Source organism: Schistocerca nitens, chromosome 4, assembly GCF_023898315.1.
Source record: "Schistocerca nitens isolate TAMUIC-IGC-003100 chromosome 4, iqSchNite1.1, whole genome shotgun sequence".
NCBI lineage: Eukaryota > Metazoa > Arthropoda > Insecta > Orthoptera > Acrididae > Schistocerca > Schistocerca nitens.
The window spans coordinates 712429439-712443587 of record NC_064617.1 but is presented as its reverse complement, the minus strand read 5'-3'; the positions used below and the strand labels follow the sequence as shown (position 1 = coordinate 712443587).

At 44.4% G+C, this 14149-nt stretch overlaps 1 protein-coding gene across 1 annotated transcript in view; it reads right to left on the bottom strand.

The window, feature by feature from the left end:
* Positions 1–14149, bottom strand: part of LOC126252757 (liprin-beta-1) — a 1040988-nt gene that overhangs the window by 960945 nt on the left and 65894 nt on the right. The gene's annotated exons all lie outside the window — the stretch shown is intronic.

Sequence of the window (14149 nt, the reverse complement as noted above, 5' to 3'; positions counted from 1 at the left end):
ACAGGCGACGACTTTTACCATGTTCAAAATGTTGTGCGAGATGTCGAAAACTGATCCATGATTACTTTTCACTTTTTCCATTATCGCTTTGATTGAAATGTGGAAGTCTTTGAGCACTAGCGCCCCCTATTTCTCTTTCTATCTACAGTTCTTCATAGAGGTACGCGCTGACACTTCTGTCTTCGTCATTCAGGCTTTTCTAAGCACACTGGAAGAATATACGTCACCTAACCACTTTTTAATACGGTGGAGCACTGGTGCCGTGCGTTTACACTCTCAACTGATTGTTGCAGCGTTGTTGCCCTACAAATGTCTAACACGAACTATCATCAGGAACTCCACTTCAGTGTGGGCATCTCAGTGTGCCCCATGATTGCATATAACAAAAAAAAGTCACTGCCTCGAAAAAATACAGTTACTGAACTATTATTTATTTGCATTTATATGTAATCAATTGTGGTACACAACGAAATTACCACACCAATTGAGGAGCCGAAACAAAAAGTGGAGTTCCGTAAGGTAATTTATTACGTTTGTATGGGAAAATGCTGCAACAGTCAATTCAGAGTTAGTAGAAATGCACGGCAACAATGCACAACAATCATATTACAGTGTGGTTTGTGGCACACTCTCTTCCAATATGACGAAGGTAGAAGTGATAAAGCGAACCTCTATGAAGGACTGGGAACAGTAAGAGAAGACTGGAGTGTATCAATAAAAGTGACACTGGAAAAAATTAAAAATCAATCATCCGTCAGTTTTCAACGTCTTGCACGACATTTTTATTGTGGTAAAGGTCCACCGCTGGGTTCCGTGACTGCTTACAGTGAAGGAAGCACCCCGCCGAACAGAGGCAGCAGCGAAAATGTTGCAGCTGTGTACAGCAAAAGTACATGACTTCGTTAGCCACGTAATCACAATCAGGGAGGGTTGAGGGTATCATTACGACTCCGAGATAAAGGAGCGAAGCAAACAGTGAAAACAAGTGGACTCGTCATCACGAAAAAAGGAAAGAACGAACTATCATCAGAAAAGTTGATACTGAGTAATTCTGAGGCTTGCCATTGTTTCAGTTCATGTCCGTGAGGGGGCAAACCGTCAGAGGAGTAACCTAACGAAATCTCCTTAGAAAGTTACGGGAAGATGTCAAGACGAAGCGTCGAGGAAACGTGCCCACGAAGGCGTTTTTGCTCCACAAGAAGAAGCAAGTCCTTCGCACAGATCATAGCCACACATGCTGCTTCTATGGGTTAGCAAATTTTGCTCAGCCCGCGTATTCTCGTGACATGGCACACAGTGCTTTTTACCCTTTCGTCGTGTGGAGAGACCACTAAGTGGTAGGCATTTCAAGGATGACGACGAGGTGATCTTGGAGGTGGAACGTTTGCTGAACAACCAAAGTGAAGACTTTTACAACCGACGTCTCTGCCAGGTGATCCGTCATTGGGAAAAATGCGTCACGTTGAAGGTTTTCGTGGTTGTAATTTGATTTTTTCGAGATGACGATTAAAGCTTTATGATTACCCGTAGCGTACGGTCCATTTAGGGGTTTGGGAGGCATGGTGACTGTGATCGATTCCCTCCACCCGCGCACAATGTGAAAGGGCTGACCTGCAGCGACGGCCGTGTGTGACCTGGCGACCCCAAACGAGAGAACGTGGCGAGTGCCGTGGGCGGCATCCGCTTCGGGAGCCCTCACAACCCCCGCGCGGCGCCCGGTGTGCGAGGTGGGCGGTGAAGCAATGCGCGCCGGGCAGCACGGCACAGAACAGCACAGTACACACAGGCGCCACCTGTCGGCAGCAGAGATAAGCGGCTGGCGCTGACGGCTGACTGCCGCCAATCGACAGCTCACACAATGCGGCGTGCCCGTTGTGTACGCGCGACGCATCCGCTCCGGCGCTCCTGGCGAAAGCGATACTGCACTCCACAACTACCACTCATCCGTCACGAACGCACTTGTTAGTCGCACATGTCTGTCGCACTGACAAGGTAACAGCACCACCTTCACCTCATATTGTACGTTAAAAAAAGCACACTTGCACGATATCAGTCCCCGCAATCGATATCGCGCAGAAATTTGGACCATAATTTTTCTGATAGTACCCAGTTACGACCTGAAAATACAGATTTTAAACCTGAGCGCGCATTGGTTGACACTCGCAACGCCCTACTACATCCGCTTAAGGTCCGAGCCAAAAGTACTGAACAGTAGAGTAAGTAATTCAACTAAATACCTAGGTATTACAATTGCGAACAACTTAAATTGGAAAGAACACATAGAAAATGTTGTGGGGAAGGCTAACAAAAGGCTGCGTTTTATTGGCAGGACACTAAGAAAATGTAACAGACCTACTAAGGAGACTGCCTACACTACGCTTGTCCGTCCACTTTTAGAATACTGTTACGCGGTGTGGGATCCTTACCAGATAGGACTGACGGAGTACATCGAAAAAGTCCAAAGAATGGCAGCACGTTTTGTACTATCGAGAAATATGGGAGAGAGTGTCACAGAAATGATACAGCATTTGGGCTGAAAATCATTAAAAGAAAGGCGTTTTTCGTTGCGACGGAATCTTCTCACGAAATTCCAATCACCAACTTTCTCCTCCGAATGCGAAAATATTTTGTTGACACCGACCTACATAGGGCGGAACGATCACCACGATAAAATAGGGAAATCAGAGCTTGTGCGAAAGATATAGGTGTTCATTATTTCCGCGCGCTATACGAGATTGGAATAACAGAGAACTGTGAAGGTGGTTCGGTGAACCCTCAGCCAGGCACTTAAATGTGATTTGTGTAGATGTAGATGTTTGTGAAACACTATTCCAGCATTGCCAACACGCGTTGATCATTCCGTCAAAGTGGGCGATTTCTAACCTGCGCTGGTGCCAGAGATGTCTCTGCTTTGAACATTTTTATGTTGCGATTCATAAAGGTCGCGTAAATGAATGACACGAATGAGTGTGTCATTAAAGAAGTAGTGCAGCGCTATTTAATTATTAACATAGCTGTTTTGTGTTATGTTCTTTGGATTTCAAAGCTGATACTGTAAAAGTGAAGTACATTTTCAGGTGACAGGCTATTCTCCAAAGTTTCACCAACTGCGACATGGTCGCGTATACAAACAGTGATACAATACTGTCAAATGTTTTTTATTCCAGTCTTTGATCACAATATGAATTCTATAGACGATTGACCGGTTTCAGTCCGTAATGACCATCCTCAGATCTTTTTTACACCATGGCTTTATCACTTTAGGACATGGTGTAAAAAAGATCTGATGATGGCCATTACGGACTGAAACCGGTCATCGTCTAAAGAATTCATATTGTGGTCCAAGACTGGAACAAAAAACATTTATTCTCCAAAGTGATTGTTATGATTAAATTGTAGAATAGAAAATCATTAACTTCGTTTCACAAGAATTGTTCAGTCGCTTAGGTTTATTCAATTTTGGCTCTGAGCACTATGGGACTTAACATCTATGATCATCAGTCCCCTAGAACTTAGAACTACTTAAACCTAACTAACCTAAGGACAGCACACAACACCCAGCCATCACGAGGCAGAGAAAATCCCTGACCCCGCCGGGAATCGAACCCGGGAACCCGGGCGTGGGAAGCGAGAACGCTACCGCACGACCACGAGATTCGGGCTTATTCAGTTTTATTTTGAGGCATATATAGCTACAGAATAACAGTAAGAAAATATTGTTAAACTAATACTGAACGTAAGCATGGTGAGTTAGGAGGAAAGGTACATGCTTTGAGAGGTGATAGTACTAGAGCTTCTGAACAAAAAAAACGTGATATGAACGTGTGTCCTGTTCTTAAGAGTTTCCAAGGAAACTACTGAATATAATGAGGAACAGGACAAATGCAGGTTACAGTAAATGAAACATTGTGATTTAACATTTTGTTTAATTGTATACATTTCCCCATAAGAGGTGTTCAAACAGGTCACCGTCAACTGCAATGCATTTCACAGCTCTTAGGTTGCAGGTGCTGGGTTGCTGATCTGAGTTCATTCGTACGGTGCTTTACCTGAGCACAGCCGTGTAGAACACGAGCGGTAAGTTCTTCCTTTAAACCCACTCCGCGCTTGTAGACTTCGCTCCAACCCCACAGACAGTAATCTAATGGAGTAAAACCGGGTGACATCGGTAGCCAAGAAATGACTACACGGCGACCGATCCAAAGCCCAGGATACGTTTCAGTGACATACTGTATCACTGGTCGTGCGGAACGTGCAAGTGAAGCGCGCATTGAAATCGTCACTAAAGACAACACTGCGTCGCCGAGTGTCGCTTTGGTTGTATTCGCGTGTCAGTGCTGGTGAAGGAAGACATGCGACTGGCGCCCGTGTTTTTCAAAAAGCTGTATGTCGGATACGGTTAGCAAAAGGGTGTAAGTTCATTTGAAGTTTTTTTGTTCAAAATCACTAATACTATCACCCGTCAAAGCCTGTACCTTTCTTCTAACTCGCCGTGTGTGTGCCTGAGCTTGACGTATTACGTTCTCATAGTGCTTGCTATTTTTCACGTAGAACAACATGTGTTTTCGAAAAAGTTTTCTAAAGCCTTCACGCTCGAGCATTAGGCGGCTGCAGTGGGGTGGAGCGAGTGACAAACAACTTGTGCGCGAGGGTTTAAAAGCTGGGCTTCCAGACGGTCATCACTGTCAACTATCAGAATTACGGCCCAAATTTTCGTGCCGGAGAGATGGCTGGGGCTCATATCTGGCATGTGTGCATTTATCTTCTTAAAATACACTCAAAAAAACATCGACACGCCACGAATCAGTTATGCAAATTGGTCACAAATTAATGTTCACACAAGTATCGGCGGAAAATGTAAAAGCGTAAACTTCTGTAGCCAATGGGTGAATATATGACACTATCGTAATTTCACTGCGCAGCTGGCAAAGATAGTAAAAAGGAGACATATCTATACTAGGGCATAAAGTCTTTGCGAATTTCATTCCGTGTATTCAGAAGGATGTCTCGCTGACGGTTGGACTAATCGGCGAATCGCTCGACTTTTGAATGGGAGCGATGCCACTATTCGAAGATGTTGGCAGTTATGGGCGAAAGACGGCCGAGCACAGCGTCAAGAAACACAGCTTCGAAAAGGAATCTGTCGATTTAGAGAGGCCACAGGACGTGAGAACTGAGCAATCGTCAGAGAGGCATTCAGAGCCCAAAATTCATCATTATCATAGATTCGACGTGCAACTGGTGCTTCAGGAACACGAATAGGCGGCTCACAGAAGGGGGGCTGGGCTCACGGCGCCCCTTTCGCCGAATACAATTGACCTCTCTACACACCAACAAGCCGATGATATGGGGAATATTCGGCCTGGAACCTCATTGACTGGAGTAGAATTGTCTTCAGTGATGAGTCCGAATGACCTAGGAAGACGTGTCTAGAGGCGCCCCGCCCAACCTGTCTCCCGCCATACACTCCAACAGCCAGGAGTGATGGCCTAAGGTACCATTTCGTTTCACAGCAGGTCCCCTTTGGTAGTCGTCTGGGGCAAGCTTACAGCACAGCGGTAAGTCGACGATATTCTACGCCCCGTTTTGTTGCCTTTCACGTCAAGCCATCCTCGGCTTACATTTCAGCAAGATAATGCCCACCCGCACAAGGCGAGAGTTTCTCCACCTTGTCTTCGTGCTTGTCAAACCCCACCTTGCCGAGAAGTATCACCGAATCTCTCCCCAACTGAGAAAGTTTGGGGCATTACGGGCAGGGCCCTCCAATCAGGTCGGGATTTTGGCGATCTAACGCGCCAATTGGACAGAATCTGGCGCATTATCCCTCAGAGCTACATGCAACAACTCTATCAATCAATGTCAAGCAGAATAATTACTTGCATAAGGGCTGAACCATCGCGTTACTGACTTGCTTAGTTTGTGACTCTCTTTCTCTTGAATAAACCGTTCAATTTTTCTGGAATTGTAATCATTTGTGATGTACATGTACATCACATTTACCGATTTCTGTCCCATTTGGATAATTTCTTCGAGTTACCCTGTCGTCCTTTTTTCTGTCACTGTATAAGATCAAGTTGGTAGCTTCTTCACCTATTCAGCAACATGATAGTCTGATTAATTTGCATTTGGCAGCCACTGATTAATTTGCATTTGGCAGCCACTGGGCTGAACAACACCCGCCACCAATATACCACAATTGGCTCCCTCTATGTTGCCACTTCCGCCGCGTACCAGAATCCAGTTCGTCGTTCCGGTAAGAGATTTGTGTAACGTATAGTTGCGCGTGCCATGAAAGTAGTCGACAGAGGGGTAGAGCCGCTATAGAGCTCTGCAACGTAAGTGACATTCGGAATTTTTACGGGACTTCTTGTAGGATTTACTTGTTGTTACGAATTACAAGTACCTCTGAGATTTCAGAAGGCGACAGCGCGAAAAGTCGAAAGACTTATCGAAAAATGACATATCAGTGAATAGAGTATCGCTCCAGGTTTCGATTTGTAATGCATAAGGGCATTAGGGGCAGGCGTGTAGAGAAATCTCCCGCTCCATATTGGCGCAACGAATCAATTCTAGCCTGCGGATAGGCAACTCAGTGAACAGATGTTCAAAGCAGGCTCAAGTGGTTGTGAACGTAAGCACATACTGAAGTTAACCGACTCACAAACGGTACCCGTACCGAGCACCTGTAATGTGAGTTATGAACTTGGGGAGATCCTCTAGCCACTGATATTTGTCTATTCCCTATATTTCTCTAGTTTTCACGCACTACTCTTCCGATATCTCCTATATACACACATCAAAAAAAGGTTTGCATCACCTCGGTGCCAAGAGTTCCGGAAGCTGTACAGAAAACTGGAACAGCAATCAACATAAACATCATTTCCGCCCTTTTAATTGCTCATGAAAACCACACATTGCGTGTTGTACCACCATACAGTGAGACATTCAGCGGTGGTGGTCCAGATTGCTGTACAAACCGGTACATCTAATACCCCGTAGCAAGTCCTCTTTCACTGATACATGCCTGTATTCGTCGTTGCATACTATCCACAAGTTCATCAAGGCACTGTTGGTCCAGACTGTCCCACTCCGCAACGGCGATCCCTCAAAGTGGTTAGCGGGTCACGTCGTCCATAAACAGCCCTTTTCAATCTATCTCAGGCACGTTCGATAGAGTTCATCTCTGGAGAACATGCTGGCCACTCCAATCGAGCGATGTCGTTATCCTGAAGGAAGTCATTCACAAGATGTGCACGATGGGAGCACGGATTGTCGTCCATGAAGACGAATGCCTCGCCAATATGCTGCCGATATGGTTGCACTATCGGTCGGAGGGTGGCATTCACATATCGTACAGCCGTTACGGTGCCTTACATAACCACCAGCGGCGTACGGCAATGCCACCACATAACAACAAGGACCCTCCACCTTGCTGCACTCGCTGGACAATGTGTCTAAGACGTTCAGCCTGCCCGGATTGCCTCCAAACACGTCTCCGACGATTGTCTGGTTGGAGGCATATGCGACACTCATCGGTGAAGAGAGCGTGATGCCAATCCTGATCGGTTCATTCGGCATGTTTTGGGGCCCATCTGTACCGCACTTCATGATGTGGTTGCAAAGATGGACCTCGCCATGGACGTCGGGAATGAAGTTCGGCATCATGCAGCGTATTGAGCACAGTTTGAGTTGTAACACGACGTCCTACGGCTGCACGAAAAACATTACTCAACATGGTGGCGCTGCTGTCAGGGTTCCTCCGAGCCATAATCCATAGGTAGCGGTCATCCAGTCCAGTAGTAGCCCTTGGGCGGTCTGAGCGAGGCTTCTCATCGACAGTTCCTGTCTCTCTGTATCTCCTCCATGTCTGAAAAACACCGCTTTGGTTCACTCCGAGACGCCTGGACTCTTCCCTTGATGAGAGCCCTTCCTGGCACAAAGTAACAATGCGGACGCGATCTAACGGCAGTATTGACCGTCTAGGCATGGATGAACTACAGAAGACACGAGCCGTGTACCTCCTTCCTGGTGGAGTGACTGGAACTGATCGGCTGTCGGACCCCCTTCATCTAACAGGCGCTACAGATGCATGGTTGTTTACATCTTTGGGCGGGTTTAGTGACATCTCTGAAGTCAAAGGGACTGTGTCTGTGATACAATACCCACAGTCAATGTCTATCTTCAGGAGTTCTGGGAACCTGGGTGATGCAAAACTTTTTTTGATGTGTATGCTTATGAATAACCCTGTACTTCAGTGAGTTCAATAGTTTTCGAAATATGATACAATTAGAGCTGTTTCCCGAATGGAAAAACTCCGCCTGTTTCACAATAAAACCGTTAATCTAGCACTAATTAAAATCAAGAGAAGATTTTTGATACGCTTATAAACACTAGAGAAATATGACAGATGTCTGCTAATCTAAACCAGACTATAGTTATTCCAGAATGACGCACTGCCTAACGCTCAATGTCAACAGAACACATATGCAACTCAAGTGAAATAGGCATTCCATTGTAATTTCCGTTCATATGGTATCTAATTGAAACAATTTACATCGCAGAAGTAATAGCCGTCAAACAAGCACGAATATTTGGTAATCAAACAGAACATCACAACATTGCAGTTATATCACGTGTTATTCAAGTCACAGAACGTCCAAAGTGGAACTACGATAGGAACAAATATACAGTATAAATTATAGTTATAGTGACGCGTACAGAAATTATCTCTTCTTTCATTTGGATCCCCCACACTCGGGAATTTTTCGCAATGAACATGCATATCAGGTAGCAAAGTCTGTAACAGCATCAGGAATTTTCCGTCACTGATCAGTTACTAAATTAGAGTGTAACCAGAGGACCGAGGAAAAACTAAAATATGTATTGGAAAGAATACCACAATTTAGCTATTAAGGTAAATGATATGCTTCGAGACAAAAAGCCATTCTAAGGTTTATAATTTGTGAACCTTGGTGGATGCTTCAATCACCGATGCTTTCCAGCACATTTTCACCAATTACGATTCTTGAATTCTCCTTATTGTGAATATGGCAATACTTCTTATGCCCTTGTAAATTATATTTCACAAAATCACAGTGTTCATAGATACGTATTTATGGAAGATTTGAGAGAAGCTTGCGTCCATCTACATTTTGCTTTTCCGAATAACCTTTACAACAACTCCATCGACATTCGTATGTAACATGCTGTTTAAAATATTGACATCACTCAAATTACAGTACAGCTCTAACGCATAAGACGCAGATATACGAGGTTTAGGGACTGAATATTTATAATCGTAACAACTTTTTGACATGTACTGTATTTGCAATTTGTAAAGCTGCACTGCTTTTTTCCTGCAACTTGTAAAAAAAAAAAAAAAAAAAAAAAAAAAAAAAAAGGAAGGAAGGAAACTTCCGAAATGCGTCATGGGACCGACGAGCAGGGCCCTTTGCCAACGGTTCGTTACGGAAACGCTAAAACTTAATGGAGACGCTAATGTAACTACTGTGGCAGACGCTACAACAGAAGCGTCGTCCAGCGCGGTGGGGTTTACTGTTAAAAATTCCGAGACTGTACCTTCCTACGGGGCCCTCTCCACAAACACACACACACACACACACACACACACACACACACACACACACACACACACACACAGACAGAGAGAGAGACTCGATCTCGGGAAAAGAACAGTGACAGTAGTACACGGAATTCAAATGGTTCAAATGGCTCTGAGCACTATGCGACTTAACTTCTGAGGTCATCAGTCGCCTAGAACTTAGAACTAATTAAAGCTAACTAACCTAAGGACAGCACACACATCCATGCCCGAGGCAGGATTCGAACCTGCGACCGTAGCGGTCGCTCGGTTCCAGACTGTAGCGCCTAGAACCGCACGGCCACTCCGGCCGGCTACACGGAATTCTCTTCGCCATACACCGTAAGATGACTTGCGGTGTCTAGATGCCGATGCATACGTCACACCGTGAGCAATTTGCATCACTGCAGAACGCCTAAGAGATGCGCATATTCCATGCAATGTATATTAATTGTATTACATGAATTGAAATGATTGGGTTAAATGGGATGAAATCAATGAAGATCCACTAACCTGAAATGATGTAACTGAAAACTGGCTAGAAATGTTGAACCTGCAATATAATTAATGAGATGTGATTGCTGAAAAATTCGTGTTGCGACTCACCCTCATAATTGTTCTCTGGCGGTCCTATTACGGAATGGGAAACTTCCTATCCTTGTTCGGAAGTTATAGAAGGGGATGTCAGTGAAACGAAAGTATGATCAGGGATGGAGAGGTGCTCAGATAGCGTAACGGTTTAGCTTACTTGTCGCAAGGAGCAGGAAGATCTGGGTTAGGGCCCCCGGCATGGTAAAAATTTTCATTAATAATGTCATATTCGTTCCACAGTGTATATAGGTTGTATGGGTTTAAGTGTTACGAAACCCGTGGCGCTCATTTCGTGATGAAGCAACCGAGGGCAGGTATTCTAGAGAAGTAGTCGCCGAATTCTCCACGCTAGTTTAAACTATCATCAGAACAAACTGTATTTCGACCTGCGGGTAGTATTCAACTTTTGCCATAAACTGCAGAGAAAGAAACGTGGGCATTTTTTTCAAGCCAGGCTATGGAAGTCAGAACTAATCACAGGTAACATGAACATGCAGTATTATCTTTAATGAATAGACATCAAGTTTACGAACACCCTTTACAAATCTTCAAGACAACGGTACACTGTACAATATCGCCCCGCGAGGAAATTGAACTTTTATTTCGAGGATGAAGAGCAGATCACTATCAATGTCACTTCTTCAGATTGGTAGGCTGAAATATTGGAATTTTTTGCTGCATCTGCATTGTAAAATTTTGGCAACGTCTTGTCCATTGGTTTCAACGAAATCGCACATTACATGGCAATGAGTAGCAGCTGTGCGACAATTGTACAGTAACCAGTCCACAGGCGTTGGCAACGTGGCGTGAGGGGTATGGTTGGGTGAGTGGGTGGGTGGAAGAAGAGAGGTACTTGACCTCCTCCTCCTCCCCCCCCCCCAAAGAATATGGTGTACAAAGTTTTTATTCACTACTGAAACCACTTGTAACAAATATTTAAGGATATCCTTTAATTCCCTAAGATATATTACATTTTTTGTGTCAAATATAAAATTCTGTTGTAATAAAATTTTGTTCTTGTGGAAACTGATCAACTCATTTAAATAAAAAAAATTACAGTTTTATACCCTTGGCGCTCCTCTGGGTAAATTTTTTGTTGATTCCCTTGAACCAGACAAAAACAATTTCAACATAAATTAGAGATATCCCAGTTGAGATCGTAGAGCGACAAAGAAGAGCCTCAACAGCAATACTGGATGAATACTTACTTTTGTTTACGTTTTCTGGACCCCATTCTGTAGAAAATTAAAATGTGACAAAGAACCCTCGAAATACAATTATATGCAGGGTGAGCCAGACGACGCAGATATCAAGGCACTGGTGTCTTATTCACGAGAAGAGGTGGTCAAATCCCCGTCCTGCGTTTGAGTTTCGTCACTAACGAACGACCTATGGGTTGTCAAGCACTTACAAAATGTCAAAGCTTACTCAACACATCAAGAAATCCCAATAGCCCACATTTGAGCTGTTTGAATTCTTATTTTTTATTTTAACTGAAACTATGACGTGATTATTTATTTGAAGCCGCTTTCATTGACTTCTGTATGGGCTCTAATGATCACTGAGTAGAAACCTAAAGTCCAAACACGAATATTGCTCTTCAGCAACGTTGCCGAATTACCGGTAAGTGAATAAGGTAAATACATGGTAGCTAGGCAAGGTCATCCACTTAAATGAGCACACTGGTCACTACTGAGTACTATACATGGCAGAGAAATGGTGGGTACGTACAAGCTGGCTGTACGGTATCAGCGCAGTAACATGAGTCGACGTGGAGACGTCAAAGAATGGCAGAAAACAGCTATCATGTCTAGTCGTGCTCAAGAACATACCGTGAATGAAATTCCCCGATTTGTTAGTGTATCAACGCTGACTGTGAAACGTGCCCGTGAGGAACGACGTATGACGTGCAACGATGCAACACGGCGCAAAAACAATGGGTGTAAGAACCAGCAAGGACAGAGACGAGTCGAGAGTCACGCCTTATCAATGACAATCGGTTTCGAGCCCGACAGGATTGGCTGTTAACAGCAACTGCAGGCCCATCTCAACCAATTTCCGAGCGAACAACAGTGAAGGGAGTTGCATACAACGGGTCACTGCAGTCGGATATCTCGCAAAAATCCATTGCTCACAGCGGCAGACAAAACTACACGTGAAAATTCCTGGCAGATTAAAACTGTGCGCCGGACCGAGACTCGAACTAGGGGCCCTTGCCTTTCGCGGGCAAGTGCTCTACTATCTGAGCTACCCAAGCACGACTCACGACCCGTCCTCACAGCTTCACTTCAAGTCCGCCACGTCTGCTGGAGATCTTCTGTGTAGTTTGGAAGGTGGGAGACGAGGTACTGGTGGACTCGAAGCTGTGAGGACGGGTCGTGAGCCGTGCTTCGGCAGCTCAGATAGTAGAGCGCTTGCCCGCGAAAGGCGAAGGTCCGGAGTTCTAGTCTCGGTCCGGCACACAGTTTTAATCTGCCAGGAAGTTTCACATCATTGCACACTCCGCTGCAGAGTGAAAATTTCATACTGAAAGCTACATGTTTCCATGGGCCAAAGGACACTGGAATGGATAGTAGATAACTGGAGGCATAAAGTTTTCTCCGAAGACCTGACCAAAACATCTGAACCTTCTAGCAATAATTTTACCTGAATCGTGGTATTCGCGATTCTTTCTTGTTCCGCGAGACCAGTGCTTGCTACACTTCAAAGGCGATATACCATGAACAACTGGACCGTGTCATACTGTCGGAATCAAATGGGTTGTATTCTCGTGCATTATATATTTTACACACGACTGTCACTCACGTAATTGGTACAAGGTCTAATGAAAACTATAGCGTCGAAAATAGTAGACATATATAATTCCTTTTCCGATTATGAATAACGCACCCATTCATATAAAAAAGCGTTCGTTCTCATTTTTTCCCGTTTCACGTCTTTAAACTGCTTTATGTAAGAGCCTATAGCTTAGAAATTCACAGACACGAAAAAAAAAAAAAAAAGCTGAGAGAGTCAACGACTGCTTAATAGACGCGTTAACTTCGTCCACGTCGCTTTACGGCAGCACTTTGGAGCCTTGAGAGCTAAATTTCATGTCTCGTGTTACATGTCCCACTTAACCTTCGTCAACGTGTGTGGGTTCGCCAGGACGGGAAACCAACTTATTCTGCACATGTTGTCCATGGGAAACGTAACCAACTTCCTTAGATCACTGAATAGAAGGACGATGCTTCTTAATCCCTTTTTTTATTGTGTGTTCATCTGAAATACTGCATATGGAGAACAGGTCCATACAGGTTAAGTATCCTGCTAACATAAAATCGGTTCCACGCAACGGTGAGTGGTTTCAGGAATTTGTAACAGGGTACAATAGCGATTCTGTCTGGAGCGAATACTGTCCCGGATTCTTTTGTCCATTTGTCCCCAAAAACTGAGGGCCAAAATTATACACACGGCAAAGGATTTTAAAGAGTGTGTTTTGTGATGAATGAATGGTCGGAAAGAATATTTCAGGTGGCACGAGATCTTGAATCAGCAGTGCGTGTCACAGGTCAGTTAACTGCTATTGATTCATTACAAAAAAAACTGCCTACCTGTTCAGTGTTGGTGGCACAATATTAAGCGTACACAATGGAGCTTAGCATTCTTTGCAGTTCACTACTGGTTGTCGAAGATGGACCACGACTAGTCACACGGACTTGGAGATATGCATTTAATGTATAGTACAGCAGGATGTGACGCTCAGAATGCCAAATGACTGTACGGATGAAAGTTTCGCAATAGACATCATAGTAACTGGAAAAATTTTATTCCCATACTAGCAACTTCGTGGATCAAGCCGCAAAGAGATGGCCAAAGTATCGTTCGCACAAAAGAATTTGAGAAGAAGGGAACCTAAATCTACATCTATACTCTGCAATGCATCGTGAAGTGCATGGCAAAGGATACTTCCCCTTG